At 42.3% G+C, this 17,140-nt stretch overlaps 2 protein-coding genes across 2 annotated transcripts in view; both read left to right on the top strand.

The window, feature by feature from the left end:
* The window catches only part of LOC311237960 (uncharacterized protein), a gene marked incomplete at its 5' end in the record, with an annotated part of 101,405 nt that extends 98,956 nt beyond the window's left edge, over window positions 1-2,449 (top strand). Inside the window, one exon of the mRNA XM_084325934.1 lies at window positions 1-2,449. This exon is cut by the window's left edge and continues 1,270 nt beyond it.
* The window catches only part of LOC311237959 (5'-AMP-activated protein kinase subunit gamma-2-like), a gene marked incomplete at both ends in the record, with an annotated part of 81,784 nt that overhangs the window by 533 nt on the left and 64,111 nt on the right, over window positions 1-17,140 (top strand). The window lies entirely within an intron of this gene.

Below are 17,140 nucleotides of genomic sequence, written 5' to 3'. Positions count from 1 at the left end.
CTCCGGAGCCACTGTCGTCCCAGTATATGCAGTGTTGGGTGGCAATGCGTTACAGTAATAATGTTACTTTTCCAAGTAAAGAGCAGTGTAACAAATTACTACCTCAATTTCAGTGATAGTAGTTACCCCCCATCAAGAAACGACTGTTTGTAATTTTGCCAAGACCAAAGATGACAAGAACATCGAGGTTGATCTGTAATCCATCCAAAATGCGTTCGAGCCTTAGGTGCGCACTGTGTAAGAGAATCCAATGTCAAAAGTTGGGACTTGCGCACTCTTAAAAGGACAGAATGGCCCTGTAGAGGTAGAATCCTCGACCCTACTGGGTAGAATGGATGTTTTAAGAGTTAATCAGTGCTGTTTCATCCTTTTGGGAGTGCGAGAGGAGCTCTACTTTCCACTTTCCAATCTTTTGAAACACCTGCTATCTTATAACAGCGCAACGATGAGTTGTTGTTGAGAGATTGTCTTTCGTCAATTTAAGCCAGCTGTGCTTTTGATTGAGCCTGAAGTAGCATTGTTACTAAACTTCTTTTAGATAATGCTGCGGGGGTGGGGTGGTCACAGCCCTAGTCTGGGTCCTCTGTTGACCACAGTGATGTGGCTCAGTGCCGCTCTGTCATCATGGTGTCTGCACGCCTTGAGGTGTTGCCACCCTGATGTGATCGTTCACACAGAGGCGCACAGCCGTATGCCGCATGTACCACATTTTGATGGTAAAAAAGGAAGCAATTGTGTGGGGGGTGTAACGAGTAGCGTAATTAATTATTGCTCCCAGAGAGTAATAATATTACTTTTGAAATGAGTAACAAGGAATATATTACTTTAGGCGCTCTAGTAGCACACCATGTATCGCGCTGCATCGCGAAGCGGCCGTCCCGGGTTAGTTTCCCGCTCCCGGTGACTCCCATCTGTCGCATGTCTTCCCCGCCTCTTCTCCCGTTCATCCTCTCCTCATCTGTCGGTCATGTCTGGCCATGAAGAAAAAAAGCGATAAACGCTAAAAAATGTATCTTTAAAAAGGAATATATTACTTTATTTGATTATTTTGTAACGCCCATCACTGTTAATATGTCATTTACCCAAAAAGTCACACCAGAGGGATATTTGCACCAGAATTCTCTGTATTTTATAGAGACTAGACCCTGATGCCCTGCACAAAGACCTTCCCTGGGACCCTTATCCTATACCTTCTCATACCTCTATGTAGTATGGACGTCCCTCTCCTATAGATCATACCCCTATGTGGTATGGAAGTCCCCTCTCCTATAGATCATACCCCTATGTGGTATGGAAGTCCCCTCTCCTATAGATCATACCCCTATGTGGTATGGAAGTCCCCTCTCCTATAGATCATACCTCTATGTGGTATGGAAGTCCCCTCTCCTATAGATCATACCTCTATGTGGTATGGAAGTCCCCTCTCCTATAGATCATACCTCTATGTGGTATGGAAGTCCCCTCTCCTATAGATCATACCTCTATGTGGTATGGAAGTCCCCTCTCCTATAGATCATACCTCTATGTGGTATGGAAGTCCCCTCTCCTATAGATCATACCTCTATGTGGTATGGAAGTCCCCTCTCCTATAGGCCCTAACCCCTATGCAGTATTGGACTCCCTTCTCCTATAGATCATACCTCTATGTAGTATGAACTCTCTCTATGTGGAACTCTATGGAAATCTAACAATTTTTTTTACCTGCTCCTGGAACAATCTTTGCACGTCCCAGAAAACCACAAATGTTTTATAAAATGTCTAAAGAATTGTTATGATGTAGCTGTTCAGGGGCAACTTTCCTACATTGTTTTGTTTACATATTTGTCTCTGGAACTTTTTAAACAATTATTACAAATTTCACAACCGGTTCAACTCAAAGGCCAAAACAGCATGACAGAGATTTATAATGTCAATAGTGATACGATGGGAATAAAACCAGACTAACCAGTCATTGTGATGCACTGTATTTCATTTGTATTCTATTAATTTCTCATCCATGAACATTGTAGCTTTTGTTTCAATCTTTTAACACATCCAGTGATCTCGTTCCTTAGCAGTACTCCCTCTCCGTAGGCTATTTAATTTAAACCCAATGATTTATTTATACTGTGATCGCACATAAGGTGAAATCAGATGATTAAAATTAAGAATGTAATTTATAATTTGTTGTTAGTCGAAGTGACTGTTTTTCTATTTTATTCACTTTTTTGCCTCTTCTCTCTTCTTGTACAGTGTTCTTGTGATAGATTTTTAGGTGTTACGACATCATGGGAAAAATGTTACCTGCATTCAAAACTATAGTAAATTCTTCTTTGAAATATCACCCAAACACATTTTCTTTTTATATTTTGGTAAAAACTGAAATAAAATCACATCCAAAGGCAAAGATGAGAGCATATGTTTTGTACAAATATTGGTGCTTTGTTGAATAAAGTTTTTCTTTTCATAACCCGCTTGTTGTGTCTTATTATCAGCCCAATCTTGCTTATCATAATGGGTAGCACTTTATAATAACACCCTGTTATAATACATTTATAAGGTATTTGTAGATAATGAACTAATCATGAACAAACCATTTATATACATTCATAAATGATTATTAAATAATTTATAACTATATTTGTATACCATTTACAAAGTATTTATAACACATTAGTGGATAATGAACTAATCATGAACAAACCATTTATATACATTCATAAATGATTATTAAATCATTTATAACTATATTTGTATAACATTTACAGATTAGTTCTACATTATTTATAACTCATTATCAACATTGTTTGTACTTGATTTGTTCATCATTAAATAATGTTGTTTAATGTGTAGTAACACATGTGTAGATGCTTTGAAAAATGGATATGAAAAAACGACTATAGTGTATCCCTATTTATTTTTCATGTTCAACAAATGATTTGTTAAGACATTCATAAAACATTTATAAATCATTTGCAGATGCTATCGTGGGGACCAATCTAAAGTGAAGCCTATTCATCATTAACAAGTGTCTAATACAGTTAATTATTTGTTTACTTTTTCATCACATGTTACAAATAGGCAGCTTTTGGATACACCCTTCTTTGTGACATCAAACAGTGACAGAATTAGGACTAAAGATAAATGCAATTTTATTAACATATAAAATACATGTGCATGACATAGTGTAACATCGGGGGGCACTAGGACCCAGGAGTACCCTGGCCAGATATTGAAGAGTATCTAGAGAGGAAGTCTCACGCGAGCGAGACTTGACGTCACGTGTGTTGCCGTCTGTTTGAATGGAAGCACAAGTTATCCGTGCTGCGTCTATACTTTCGCTTTTAATAAGGTATGAGCAGGTTAAACACCTTTTTTTGTTGGTAAATCTATTCCATCATTTCCGACCTACAAACAACTTTTATATGTTGTGTGCTTAGTGCTCAGTATGTATGTGATGACGACACGACACGAGTAATAATTATTTGTGTCGTGTCATCATCACTGAGCACACAAATGTAACGTTAGCGGCCACCACATCTACACGAACGTCTACACAACATATAAGAGTTGTTTGTAGGTCGGAAATGATGGAATAGATTAACCAACAAAAAAGGTGTTTAACCTGCTCATACCTTATTAAAAGCGAAAGTATAGACGCAGCACGGATAACTTGTGCTTCCATTCAAACAGACGGCAACACACCAGCGGCGTCGTTAGCCCTGGGCTTCCGGGGCTTTAGCCCCGGATGTTTTTCTCCTAGCCCCGGACCTTTAAAAAAATAAAATAAAAATTACATTTTTTTTTTTTTTACTTTTTTTTTTTTTTTTTTATGTCAGCATCCCCATTGTCTGTGCTGAATGTTTGTTAGTGTTTGGTATTTTTTGTTGGTTTTTAGTACTTTTAATCCATTTTTAGTAAGTCGTTTTCATTTGATCCTATCATTCTTACATTCACCGATTTGTGGACTTGAAGATGTGCACATTAACACAGCAGCACCTGGAGCCATCCATACCCATGTCCAGTGTCCACTGACAAAGACATGCTCATGATACTGTGATAAACTATAATAAGCTTTAATCGAACACTGGTTCATTTCCTCGGATAGTCCGGTTGGTTTGGGGTGGTGTGAAAGCTCATTCACTCTTGCAAGTGAACCCTGCTACGGTTCATTTGAGATGTGAATGCAAAGCGGACCAAAGGCAGGAAAATACCCAAAAATCTAATATATTTTTATGAGAAGACTGAAACATAATTATAATGAAACACACAATCGGTTTTTTTCGATTGCTTAAGCATGATTTTGAAAACGGGGCCCGGTGTTTCAAAACACACAATTAGCACAACCACACACACAATTATCAGAACACCTCAGATCCTTTGCTAAATTAAACACTTGTCAAAACCATACACTAATTTATAAAAACTACATTTTGTTACCATATGAAACACACGTTTCATATGACTCAATTCTGTTTGAACCAGTTACACACACTGCTGTGCTTAACCTAAAAGACATTTAGCAATTCTACTTCTCAGTGATTAGAGTACTGTAAGTGAAGTACGCAGAGAATGTGCAAATATACAATAAATTCACCAAACACTACACAAGACCAATGCTGTAGAGTAGACTGATGAAAATATAATTTATTTATCTACATATACCCAAATCAATGATGCAGACTGCTAAAAAAACATTTTCTCTCCATATACCCAAATCAATGATGCAGACTGATGAAAATATAAATGTTCTCTCCATATAACCAAATCAGTCAACATTTCAACATGGAGAATCACAACAAAACATGTCCCAGTTTTCATGCTACTATGTGCATAACACTGTAAGCTCAGCAAATATCAGACAAACATAAAATACTGTATCCAGAACAGGTTAAAATTACAGTAAAACAAAAACAATTTTGAAAAAATGTAAATAGAGTACAGAAAATACTAGACATTATCTCTTTGCCTATGGATCTGGCAAGATCATTTTTTGTTGTGATTCTCCATGTTGACATGTTGACTGATTTGGGAAAATGGGAGAAAATGTATATTTTCATCAGTCTGCATCATTGGTTGTCTTGTGTAGTGTTTGGTGAATGTATTGTATATTTTCACGTTCTCTGTGTACAGTACTTCACTCTCTTTCCATTTTGGTTGAAGACAGGTGAACTCACCTGCTGCATTTTTATAGTGCTTAAACCTGATTGGTGTATCTACAATTAAGCAATGGTGTGTTTGTGCATCTGATGGCTGTGTTTAACCAATTGGCTCATATGTGTGGTAATTTGACATTCTGTGTCTAATGTAATGGACGTGTGTTTAGTGTTTTGCAAATCACTGTGTGTATTGTTTTGCGAAAAGTGTGAGGCTGACATTGTGCTTATAGGGGTGCAAATCTGGGCCTACGTTTTGCTCCTTGAGTGTAAGGTTTTGATAATTGTGTAATACTTTTGATTTGAGTGTTTATGCAATTGAAGAAAACTGTAAAGACTAGAGATGAACTGTTTATTTCTTTTGTACATAGGCTGTGCATAATGTTTGTTTGTTTATTTGCTTATGTGTATGATTCTTAACTGTTTTTATTTTGTTATTGGTGTATATGTGTGTATGTACAGTATATGTATATATATATTATATATATATATATGTATATATATGTGTATATATGTATATTTGTACTCATGTTGGGGCCTCTTGGACCAGATCAATGTTTTATCTGGCAAAATAAAGGTTAAATAAATAAATAAGAAACTGATGATTTGGTCCTGTCAACTTTGAATTTTCTATGGGAACTGCCCAGATCCCTCTCATGGACATGGACCTCACTTTGAGAACCTCTAATGATTCGAGTTCTTCAGTATTCATCTCTAATTACTCTAAAATTGCATATTTCTGTGTTTAAAAAAAAAAAAAAAAAAAGGGGGGGGGGGGGGGAGAGAACATATCACAATACAATAATAATACGTCAAATGTATATACTCTCTTTTCTGGACTCTTTTTGTATCACAAACAGTACTGTATTTGCAAATCTGGTATGTCATGTATAGATGTAGCACTACTGTCTATCTGTATGTCATGTATGTCATTATGTTATGATGAATTGAAAATGGGGGACCCTGATGTAAACAAGACGAAAGTCTTTCTCTGGTCTGCATCCCCTTAACAATTGTATGTATTGAGCTGTACTGTATTGTACCCATTCTGCAATCTGTTAAATAAAGTTTTCATTCATTCGCCATGCCATTATGTTAGCATCCAAGCTAGCGTGATAACGTTAGTAGTTAGAAACGGCTAGGCTGCCGGCTTACCTGCAATAATGTTGTCATCGTCCTGGACAGATAGACTTGTTAAATCATAAAATCATAATATATCCACACTTTGTGCTGGTCCTCAGTAAATGTCCCCTTTAGCTGCTCGGCGTCGTCGAATTTTAATACACCATCGTAGTGTTGGTGATGTTTCAGGTGACTTATTATGTGTGTTATAGCTTGTTGCCCCTATAGCAAGCGATCTTTTTCCTCTGATGTCACGTTCACGTTACGTGGGAAGAAGCGGAAGAACCAGAGGACATCTCGTTGCTACAACTAGGAAGCCTTCACGCATTGACTCGATGAAACGCCCACATCCATACTTCCGCAATTCGTGACGCGAAGTGGGAGATATCGGGGTCTATAAAAAATCCCATATGTCCTAGTAGGAATTACCACTAGGAGGCTGACGTGAATGGTTTTTCCCAGTCGGAAGCTGGTTCTTCCGCTTCTTCCCACGTAACGTGAACGCGGCATGAAACTATTCGTAACCGACGCCATCTTTGCCATCTACCTCCGCGCTGCTTATGAAACTTACGTGGCTACGTCACAGCCAAGAAAGGGAGCGCTGGATTTGTGTAAAACGCCCTGTTCCTAAACCACACGCTATCAGTCGTACTCGTACCACAGTACTGGCAAAACGGGAGGAGCCTACAGTCAAAACAAACGCACAGTCAGTCTGTCGATCCAGTCCCACACGCGAACGGCAACTCCATTCAGTCCCGGGCCCGGGCCCCCCCTCCCCCCAGACCCCCGCGGGCCCTAAGGCGGCTGCCTCGGCTGACTCGCCTATATCTCCGCCCCTGCACGGATGAACCAATACCGAACAACAAGTCCACGACCAAACACATAGAGTCTAACATTATTATAGTAGGCAAATGCAACATTATCGCCACCCACCTGATGGTGAAGATCTGCCCAATTCTCAAAATCTGCATGTCACAGTAGTCCCTGCAGCAGGCTGCTTCGCCTTCTTTGTAAAACCAAAATTGGTTAGAAGGCTTACTTCTTTGATATTTCGTTTAACTTTCGACATTATCTGACCTGAATACCTGTATTTTGTTTTTTTTAAACGGTGGGTGAAGTTTGATTTGTGCCTGCAGGCTGCAGCGCCGCCACACTCCGAATGGTAAACGCAAGAATTGCATGCATGTTGCCATCTATTACTAGTAGGGTATATCTGCAGTGCCGCAACCCCATAGATTTATGCTATTGTCTATTACGGTGAATTAGTGCGCAAATCATTAATCATACATCAAAATAGCCTAATTGTATTATTATACACGATGATGACGATACAGAAAATTACAGAAAAATGCGAAATGCATGGCAAAAATAGCATTTATTGTCAGTATTTTAGAGACCCCCCAAAAATTCACAAATCATGTTTTCAGGGGGGCTGATGTCTCATATAGGGGAGCCATGGCTCCCCCAGCTCCCCCATGGTTCGCACCCTGGATACATCTGGGAGTGAAGGCTATCTACACACACTACACCCCCCCCCCCCCCCCCTCTCTAGCCATCAACTTGTACACATATGCACACACACACACACACAGCCTCCTCACCGTCCACTAATCCCAGCTCCACAGCACCCTCCCTGGGCATGGACCCTGTGGACGGGGCCCCAACCTGGCCTCTGCTCCAGCCCACTCCTCCTCTCCTGTCCTCACTTCCTCAATGAGTCTGGGATGCGTGATTTTTTTCCGTAGCCTATGTTTGCGGAGACGCTCTCTGATTGGCCACTGACGTTTCTGGTCATGTGACATGTGCGCCAATCGTGTGACGCCTTTTTCTGCGCCTATTTCCGGCTCTAACAGCCTGCAAACTACCTAACGCCTAGTTTATCACTGGTGTTCTATCGCCCTGCTCTAAGACAAACTCTAACCATAACCAACTTCGAAAGAGTCGCCTAACCAGTGATAAACTAGGCGTTAGGTCGTTTGCAGGCTGTTAGAGCCGGAAATAGGCGCAGAAACAGGCGTCACACGATTGGCGCACATGTCACATGACCAGAAACGTCAGTGGCCAATCAGAGAGCGTCTCCGCAAACATAGGCTACGGAAAAAAATCACGCGTCTGGGTGCCACATCAGCTTCCGGCAGGGAGGAGGGAAATTGTCTTGAATGTATTTTTGTTCATAAAATTGTCATAACACACCATGACAGTTGAATATATCATGGTTTATTATCTGTGGTTACAATGCATTGCATTTGAATGGTAAAATTATGCAATGTGTCCCTTTCTTGGACCAAAATAAAGATTTGGACCAAAGTCAATGTTTTTGTTTTAGATAATTCAAGTAGCTAAGAGAGTACAACTTGCATGTGCTTACTTGTGTAGCAAACTGTCAAAAATTTAACTTTCTAAGGCCTGCAGACAGTTAGGGATCCTAACTGAAATGTAATTCACCACTTGAAAAAGACAATCAGTTTGGGGTGTTTTAATTTAGTTCTTGTCAATAAATTATATTATATTATTATAAATTATATAAAATACTAGTGGGTTGTGGTGCTTGATGTCAGTAGTTGGACATCAATATATTGCCATTAAAAAGGGTTTATTTCCTATAATTTCACAATGACATTTTTCAGGGGGGAGTGGACAATAGAATCCGTGCCTGCTATCTAGATCAGCGTGGCGCTGTCTTAGGTGCTGAAACTGAACAGAGAACATTGACCTGCACCTGCTCGCAAATTCAACTTCAATGGAGGTATAGTCACGATATTCTGTCGATACGCTGCAGTTGATGCTTTAATTGTGGCGGTGATTATGAAACGGTTATGTTAAGGTGCTGCTGCTGACGTCATTGTATATCGCTGGTCTTGGTGTTGGTCAGGACTGGACACTGCTTGCTGTTCAAACTAGGTCACTAGGTGCTTCCAGTTCACTTCATGCCCGATGTCACGGATGCGTCTGTGCGCCGCACCTGCACATAGTTAAGTTGTTCCCTCACCCTAGTGTTCCCCCCTTAGTTGGTTAATGTTTGTACACGTCTGCCACCCACCCCCTGCGGACGGGTGTCCCCCAGGGCTCAGTCCTTGGACCCCTGCTCTTCTCCCTCTACACTAAATCTCTGGGTAACATTATCACATCTCATGCCTTCTCGTATCATTGTTATGCCGATGATACTCAACTCTTCTTCTCCTTCCCTCCCTCAGATATCCACGTCTCAGAGCGGATCTCTGCCTGTCTGTCCGACATCTCCTCCTGGATGACGACCATGAACCACCTCAAACTGAACCTAAGCAAAAGAGAATTGCTTCACCTGCCGACCAAATCCTCCCCCCTGACCCACCTTTCCATCACAGTCGAGAATGCAACTGTGACCGCGTCCTCGACCGCCAAGAACCTTGGTGTTGTCCTCGACGACCAGTTGAACTTCTCTCACACTCACATAGCAGCGACAACCAGAACCTGCAGATTCCTCCTGAGCAACGTCAGAAGGATCCGCCCCTTCCTGACAAAAGAAGCCACCAAACTCCTCGTCCAATCAACAGTCATCTCCCGCCTCGACTACTGCAACGCACTGCTTGCTGGCCTTCCGACCACTGCCACCAAGCCTCTTCAACTCATTCAGAACACAGCGGCCCGCCTGATCTCAAACCTACCGAAGTCAGCCCATGTTACTCCACTTCTCAGGGACCTGCACTGGCTCCCCATTGCTGCACGTATCCGCTTCAAGGCCGTCGACCTGGCATATCGTGCAGCGAAGGGAACCGCTCCCGCCTACCTCCGTTCAATGGTCTCTAACTACACACCCTCAAGACCCCTACGCTCTGCATCTTCTGGCCGTCTCAGACCTACTCCTATCCGAGCTCCGGGAGGGTCATCAAGGAGAAGTCGCCTATTCTCAGTCCTTGCCCCACAATGGTGGAATGAACTACCCACCCCAGTTAGGACAGCCGAAACTCGTCCAATCTTTCGCCGTCGACTAAAGACACACTAATTTGGAAAGTATATAACCCTATAAAAACCCATATTTTTGCCTGTGTCCTCCTCTTCTGGCTGCTTGGTCCCTTACACCTGATTATATGCGAGTCTCGCTCTCTCTCACCAAAACCGAAATTAAAATGCAACACAATGATAAAAACATGATTCAAATATTCTTCCCTATAATAATAATTATAGTAAAAAAAATATTTGACCAACTCCTAACTGAGTGCACAGTTTGAGACCTCCGTCCAGTAGCAGGGTCACAAACAGCTGGAGCTGAAACTACTCAGCTGGTTTCAACACCCCACACGCATGTCTCAGTATTAGTGGCCTATGTGTGTTTACTGATAGTGTGTCCGACCAGAGACACATCACATAAGTCACATCACCCTCCCTCACCATCCTGCATCCATCCCCCCTCTATATATCTATCCATCCCTCTGTGTATCCAATCACCCACCCATCCGTTGGCACGCTTCCATTGATGATGCAGACCAGATTGTAGGCTAGTGGACCAGTGGCTGACCTGCTTTGCGTATAACGTGCATAATCCCCTCTCTCTCTCTTTCTCTCTCTCTCTCTCTCTCTCTCTCTCTCTCTCTCTCTCTCTCTTCTCTCTCTCTCTCTCTCTCTCTCTCTCTCTCTCTCTCTCTCTCTCTCTCTCTCTATCTCTCTCTCTCTCTCACCCCCTCTCTATCTATCTCTCCTCTCTCTCTCTCTCTCTCTCTCTCTCTCTCTCTCTCTCTCTCTCTCTCTCTCTCTCTCTCTCTCTCTCTGTGTGATGACTGTCAGTCTGAAGTGTGTTGTCACAGCACAGCTTTACTCTTTAGCAGACCTTTGGCAGTACCTAACAGACAGAGACTATGGACCCTGTCCTGACCATAGTTGCTGTTTTTAAACCAAAGTTGTAGTCAATTAAAACACAGATCAACCCTGTAATATGAGAGTCTGACGGCTAAAAGAGGCCAGAGTTGATCTGATCGCAGGAGTGGAGCTGATCAACTGACTGCAGATGTTTCTTATGCTGGAAGGAGAAAAGAAACAAAAAAAAGAGAAAAGAGGAACTCAGCCCTGAAGACAGGAACTCATCCCTGAAGACAGAACTCAGCCCTGAAGACAGGAACTCATCCCTGAAGACAGGAACTCAGCCCTGAAGACAGGAACTCATCCCTGAAGACAGGAACTCAGCCCTGAAGACAGGAACTCAGCCCTGAAGACAGGAACTCATCCCTGAAGATGAAAGAAAGAAAGAAAGAAAGAGAGAGGCAGGGAGATACTAGGATCTACTATCTATCTATCTATCTATCTATCTATCTATCTACTATTATCTATCTATCTATCTATCTATCTATCTTCTATCTATCTATCTATCTATCTATCTATCTATCTATCTATCTATCTATTCTATCTATCTATCTATCTATCTATCTATCTATCTATCTATCTATCTATCTATCTATCTATCTATCTATATCTATCTATCTATCTATCTATCTATCTATCTATCTATCTATCTATCTATCTATCTCATCATATCTATCTATCTATCTTCTATCTATCTATCTATCTATCTATCATCTATCTATCTATCTATCTATCTATCTTCATCTATCTATCTATCTATCTATCTATCTATCTATCTATCTATCTATCTTCTATCTTCTGTATCTTGTTGTCCTGTCTGTCTGTCTGTCTGTATGTCTGTCTGTCTGTCTGTCTGTCTGTCTGTCTGTCTGTCTGTCTGTCTGTCTGTCTGTCTGTCTGTCTGTCTGTCTGTCTGTCTGTCTGTCTGTCTGTCTGTCTGTCTGTCTGTCTGTCTGTCTGTCTGTCTTGTCTGTCTGTCTGTCTGTCTGTCTGTCTGTCTGTCTGTCTGTCTGTCTGTCTGTCTGTCTGTCTGTCTGTCTGTCTGTCTGTCTGTCTGTCTGTCTGTCTGTATCTAGGTTTACTAGGGTAATATGTTTATAAAATAAGCATAAAAAAGAGTCAAGGTAAGTCAAGGTAAGATCCAACATCCCAATAGGCCTCTTTGTTTAGGGTTTGATCATCACACATAATATAGACAAGTTTAAAATAGACAGTAGTAAAATAACAAAATAGAATAGACAGAGGAAAATAGTGCATTGCAATGAAATAGTTAGTCAAATAGAATAGACAGAGTAAAATAATGCAATATATGGGGCGGCACGGTGGTGTAGTGGTTAACACTGTCACCTCACAAGGTCCTGGGTTCGATTCCCACTTGGAAACCAGGTTCCCACGTTGACAGGTACCCAGGTGGGGTATCTTCCGGGCCTTTCTGTCTGGAGTTTGCGTGTTATCCCCATGCTCGCAAGGGTTCCCCCTCCCAATAAGATAAACCCAATGGTTAACAGCGTCCCTGACGAAGACAGACAGGAGCGCTTGGATTGTTCCCTGGGTGCAGCCCATGTCTGCTCCCGGCTGCCCTTGGGGGGGAAGGACAACGGAATGGAAATAGTGCAGAGTAACATTTCATCGGCGACTCAGTGCATGTGTGTGTTCCTGTGGGTCGCCCATCTCGCATGAGTGTGTGTGTTACTGTAATCTGCATGACAATTAAACACTTTTTCTTCTTCAATAGTGGAGTTCTGTACAGTGGAAACCAGTGATATACAGTAGAAATCAATGCTATATAGTAGAACCCAGTTATATATAGTAGGATTGATTGATTGAATGTGATTGAAAAGTTTATTAACAGATTGCAGAATGGGTACAGTACAGTACAGCTCAATACATACAATTGTTAAGGGGATGCAGACCAGAGAAAGACTTTCGTCTTGTTTACATCAGGGTCCCCCATTTTCATTCATCATAACATATATGACATACATGACATACAGATAGACAGTACTGCTACATCTATACATTTATGACATATCAGATTTGCAAATACAGTACTGTTTGTGATACAAAAGTGTCCAGAAAAGGAGTGTATATACATTTGGCATAGAAACTGTACATTGGAGGAGGTTGGTTGGGTGGGGTGGGGGTTGGGTGGGTTGGGTGAGGGCTGTACAATGGAGGTGGGGGGGGGGGGGGGGGGGGTTGGGAGGGGACACACACATTTTACACTGTACATTGGAATATTGACAAAGCCTTACTTGGTCATTTACTGTACAACTAGGTTAGGACATTTGTAGGGCCAGTTTCGAATTGCAGTCTCACGTAGGTGTTTTTTGAGAGTGTTTTGAGGTGGGTAGTGATTCACATTCCTTTACAGCTTTAGGCAGGGCGTTCCACATTGATGTGGCATAATTGCGAACGTGTTTAGTCCCTTGTTTGAGCCGAATCTGGGTTTTACATGATTTGTGGAGCTCCCTCTGGTGTTGTGATCGTGGTATTCACTGACCTTTGGGAAGTATTTTGACATGTACATGGGTACCTTGGTCGCGTAGTGTATCTTGTAGACCAGGCCCATTGCAAGTTGCTGTACTCTGTCGTCTACTCTAAGCCATCCTAGGTTGTCAAAGTGGGCAGGGGTGAGGTGGGTTCTAGGAGTCAGGTCAAGTAGTAGTCTGACTAGCTTGTTTTGAGATGTTTGTAATTGTTTTTTAGTGCCTTTGAGGTGCTTTGGTACCATGAGGTGCAAGCATAGTCGTAGTACCCTTGAATGAGTGCTCCTGCTAGAGTCTCAGGGTATCTTGTTTACCAGAGAGGAATCCGGTACAAGAACGCGTTCGTTGGTTGACTTTTTTTATTACATTGGATGCCATTTTGTCACAGGAAAGATAGCCTCTAGGATGGAACCCAGGTAGGTAATTTCATCTTTCCTTGTGATAATATTGTCACCCACTGTAACCGAGAAGCCGTCGGTCTGCTGATTTGTTATTTGAACCGAAGAGAATGGACTCTGTTTTGCCCATGTGTTCCGAGCTGAGGGCTTTTCTACCTGTAACTTGTTCTTGTCAGAGACCAGCAGGGCTGATCGTCCGCAAACAGGACAAGTTGCAGTCACAAGCTGACGACATGTCATTTGCATAAATTAGGAATAGTAGCGGTCCTAGTATGCTTCCTTGTGGAACACCACAGCTCACTGTGAGGGGGGGGATAGGGTACCGTTTACTTCACCATCTGTTACCTCCCTCAGGTAGGATTGTATCCAGCTCACTGATAAACTATTTGTATCCAGCTCACTGATAAACTATCAAAACCAATTGCTTTTAGCTTGTCAATCAGAATGGTGTGATTGACAGTGTCGAAGGCCTTTTGTAGGTCCAGCATGACCATGCCGCAGTATTTGCCCGCGTCCACCTCTTGTTTGATGTGGTCGTTCAAGTAGAGAAGGCATGTGTCAGTGGAGTGGGATGTTCTGAAGCCAGATTGGAATTCGTAGATTAGATTTTTTTCCGCAAGGTACTTTTCGATCTGTTCGTATACTATTTTTTCCATGACTTTCGAGATGGATGTAAGGATAGAAACAGGGCGGTAGTTACCCGGGTCTAATTTGCTGCCCTTTTTGTGCAGGGGTGTTACTCTCGCAATTTTGAAGTCCTTGGGGACGTGTCCCTGTTTTATGGAGAGGTTTATTATGTGTGTGATGACTGGGGTGATGGCTGCTGCTGAGTCTCTGAGGAATTTGGAGGGGATGTTGTCATGGCCAGTGGCCTTGTTTGGTTGGAGGGCGCTCAGTTTTTTGAGTACCTCATCTGTAGTTACTATTTCCAGTTTGAAGTCGTCTTTGTGGACGCCTAGGTTCTTGTAGTATGCTACTATGTGTTCTACCCCATACTGCCCTGAGTGGGAGGGTAGTTTGTTTACCAGTGTTGTGGCTATGTTTGTGAAGAAAGTGTTTAAGTAATTGGCTACATCCAGCTTGTCTGTGATGAGCGTGTTGTCCGTCTTTATGTTTATGTTTGAGAACCTGGTTTTGAGTTTTTTACTGCAGCCTAGTTGATTGTTGAGTAATTTCCAAAGTTCACGTGGTTTATTTTTGTTTTCCTCGGTTTTGTCATTGATGAAATTTTTTTTAGCAGTTTTGATCATGGAGTTTACGTCATTTCTTAGTCTGTTTCTTTCTAGTTTGAGTTCAGTCACGTGGTCTTGGAGTTCACTGCTCGTGCTTTTGGTAAGCTTTGACTGACTTTTACGAAACTCAGAGTGTTGTGAAGGGCCAGATTAAACCGAATATATATATTTATTTATATATATATATTTAATTGTATTTGTATATTCTCTAATATTCCCTGATATCCCTTGTATATTCCTTGTACAATATGCATTGAATATCCATTCTAGCCTACTGAACATCCCATAATAGTCTCCATTCTACTATTGGTCGAGACCTTGGTGCCAGGCTGCCATACCCCTCAGACCCAGTTCAAACGTACCGCTCCACATGTACGAACAAGTCCTAGTTCCGCGTAGGAATCTGGCTACCGCACCACTAATGGGACTATTTGTTCATAGTGCGTATATATACTGCGCTACTAAAGTAGGACTTTCTTTTCAGTCCAGTTTCTTACCCTCCAATAGAGTCACAGACGTAAAGCCTCCCCGCGACGCCACGTGTGGGAGTAAGGCCAAGTTCGCCTACCATCGGTATTGAGACATCGTGTATATTAATATTTGAATAGTCATATTTGGCACTATATCGTCGAGTTGGACGTAGTCTATTAAGCTAATAATAGTCTGTTAATATATAGTGCTTCATGCGGTGAGAATACTACCGTAGTCAGTACCCCATCGTTTCGGGCAGAGAACTGGCTACTTACCCAGGGTGGTTGACCCCATGTGAAGCTGCACCCGAGGAGCCCCAGAGCCGACGAGCGAGTGGACCTGTATACCGGATTATTCTACCGACGACAGCCCGCCTTCCCAGGCACGGATTATGCTTTGTATACTTTGATTATTCCATGGATAAAGACCCCCGACACTGCCGTGTGTTGGAACCCCCCCCCCTGGAGAGGACGCAAGGTGAGGAGACGCTCTGCAAGACGAGGTCACTTCACGTCTCTCCCCCGTGGACCGGAGAGAGCCGGCCCACAAAGAGTCCACCTGCTTTCATCTGTGGTCCAAGGATCGCCGGCGCATTGAACGGCACTACAGTGGGTTCACCTGGGATACCCTTGGCCGGACGAGGCAGCCGGATTCTACCCCCCCCCCCCCTCCTACTCCTGTCGGCTTACAAGCGACCGGATTAACCCCCCCTTAGTGTATCTAGTATATAATCATTAAAGTATCATTGCTGTTATTCCTTAACTATTCCAGGTCGTATATTTACCACCTGCGTCATCAGAGATTGGACATTCTCTATTGATATACCGACGAATACTCTTTGCCATAAAAGTGCATACTATTTCAATTCATAAATGTAATTAAGTGATTAAGTGCTTGCTCTACACACCATTGCTGTGTAGTAATAAACGCATACTTCGACTTCGTACATTTGTGTTGGATCCGTTTCATCTACGTGAGAGTGTTTATGATAATATATTTATGCCGTGTACTGGGTGGCCGAATATTAAGTACAAAGGTAGTGGTAGTAAGTATCATATCTAGTAATACAGTCAGGGAATTGTACCCCTCAGTTACAATTGGTCCTTCGAGCCGGATGGTAATTAGTGTAATATTAATATAGTGTTATTAATATTGAAATGGCCTATGATGAACACTCCACGAAACGATCCTCCTAACCAACGCCCGCAGCGCGAACGACGGCTCCCTCAGTACTTAGAGGCTTACGCTGTCAGTCAACAACCTAGTCTTCTACTAACAGTAAACGCGGTAAAACTAGAAAGTAAAAGTATGTCTAACCCCAACGCCCAGACTACCCCGACCATAGAGGCCCCTACGGGCTCTAATGTAACTGACCAAGTTCACGGTGGGGACCAGTGGGAACCAGACATGACTTCACACCCCGCCAGTACTGAAGAAGTAGTCCCCGATGAGTCCCGGGA

Source organism: Notolepis coatsorum (genome assembly GCF_963971535.1).
Source record: "Notolepis coatsorum genome assembly, chromosome: 12".
Classification (NCBI taxonomy): Eukaryota; Metazoa; Chordata; class Actinopteri; order Aulopiformes; family Paralepididae; genus Notolepis; species Notolepis coatsorum.
Note: the sequence above shows the minus strand (reverse complement) of the source record. Positions and strands in the feature narration are given on the sequence as shown.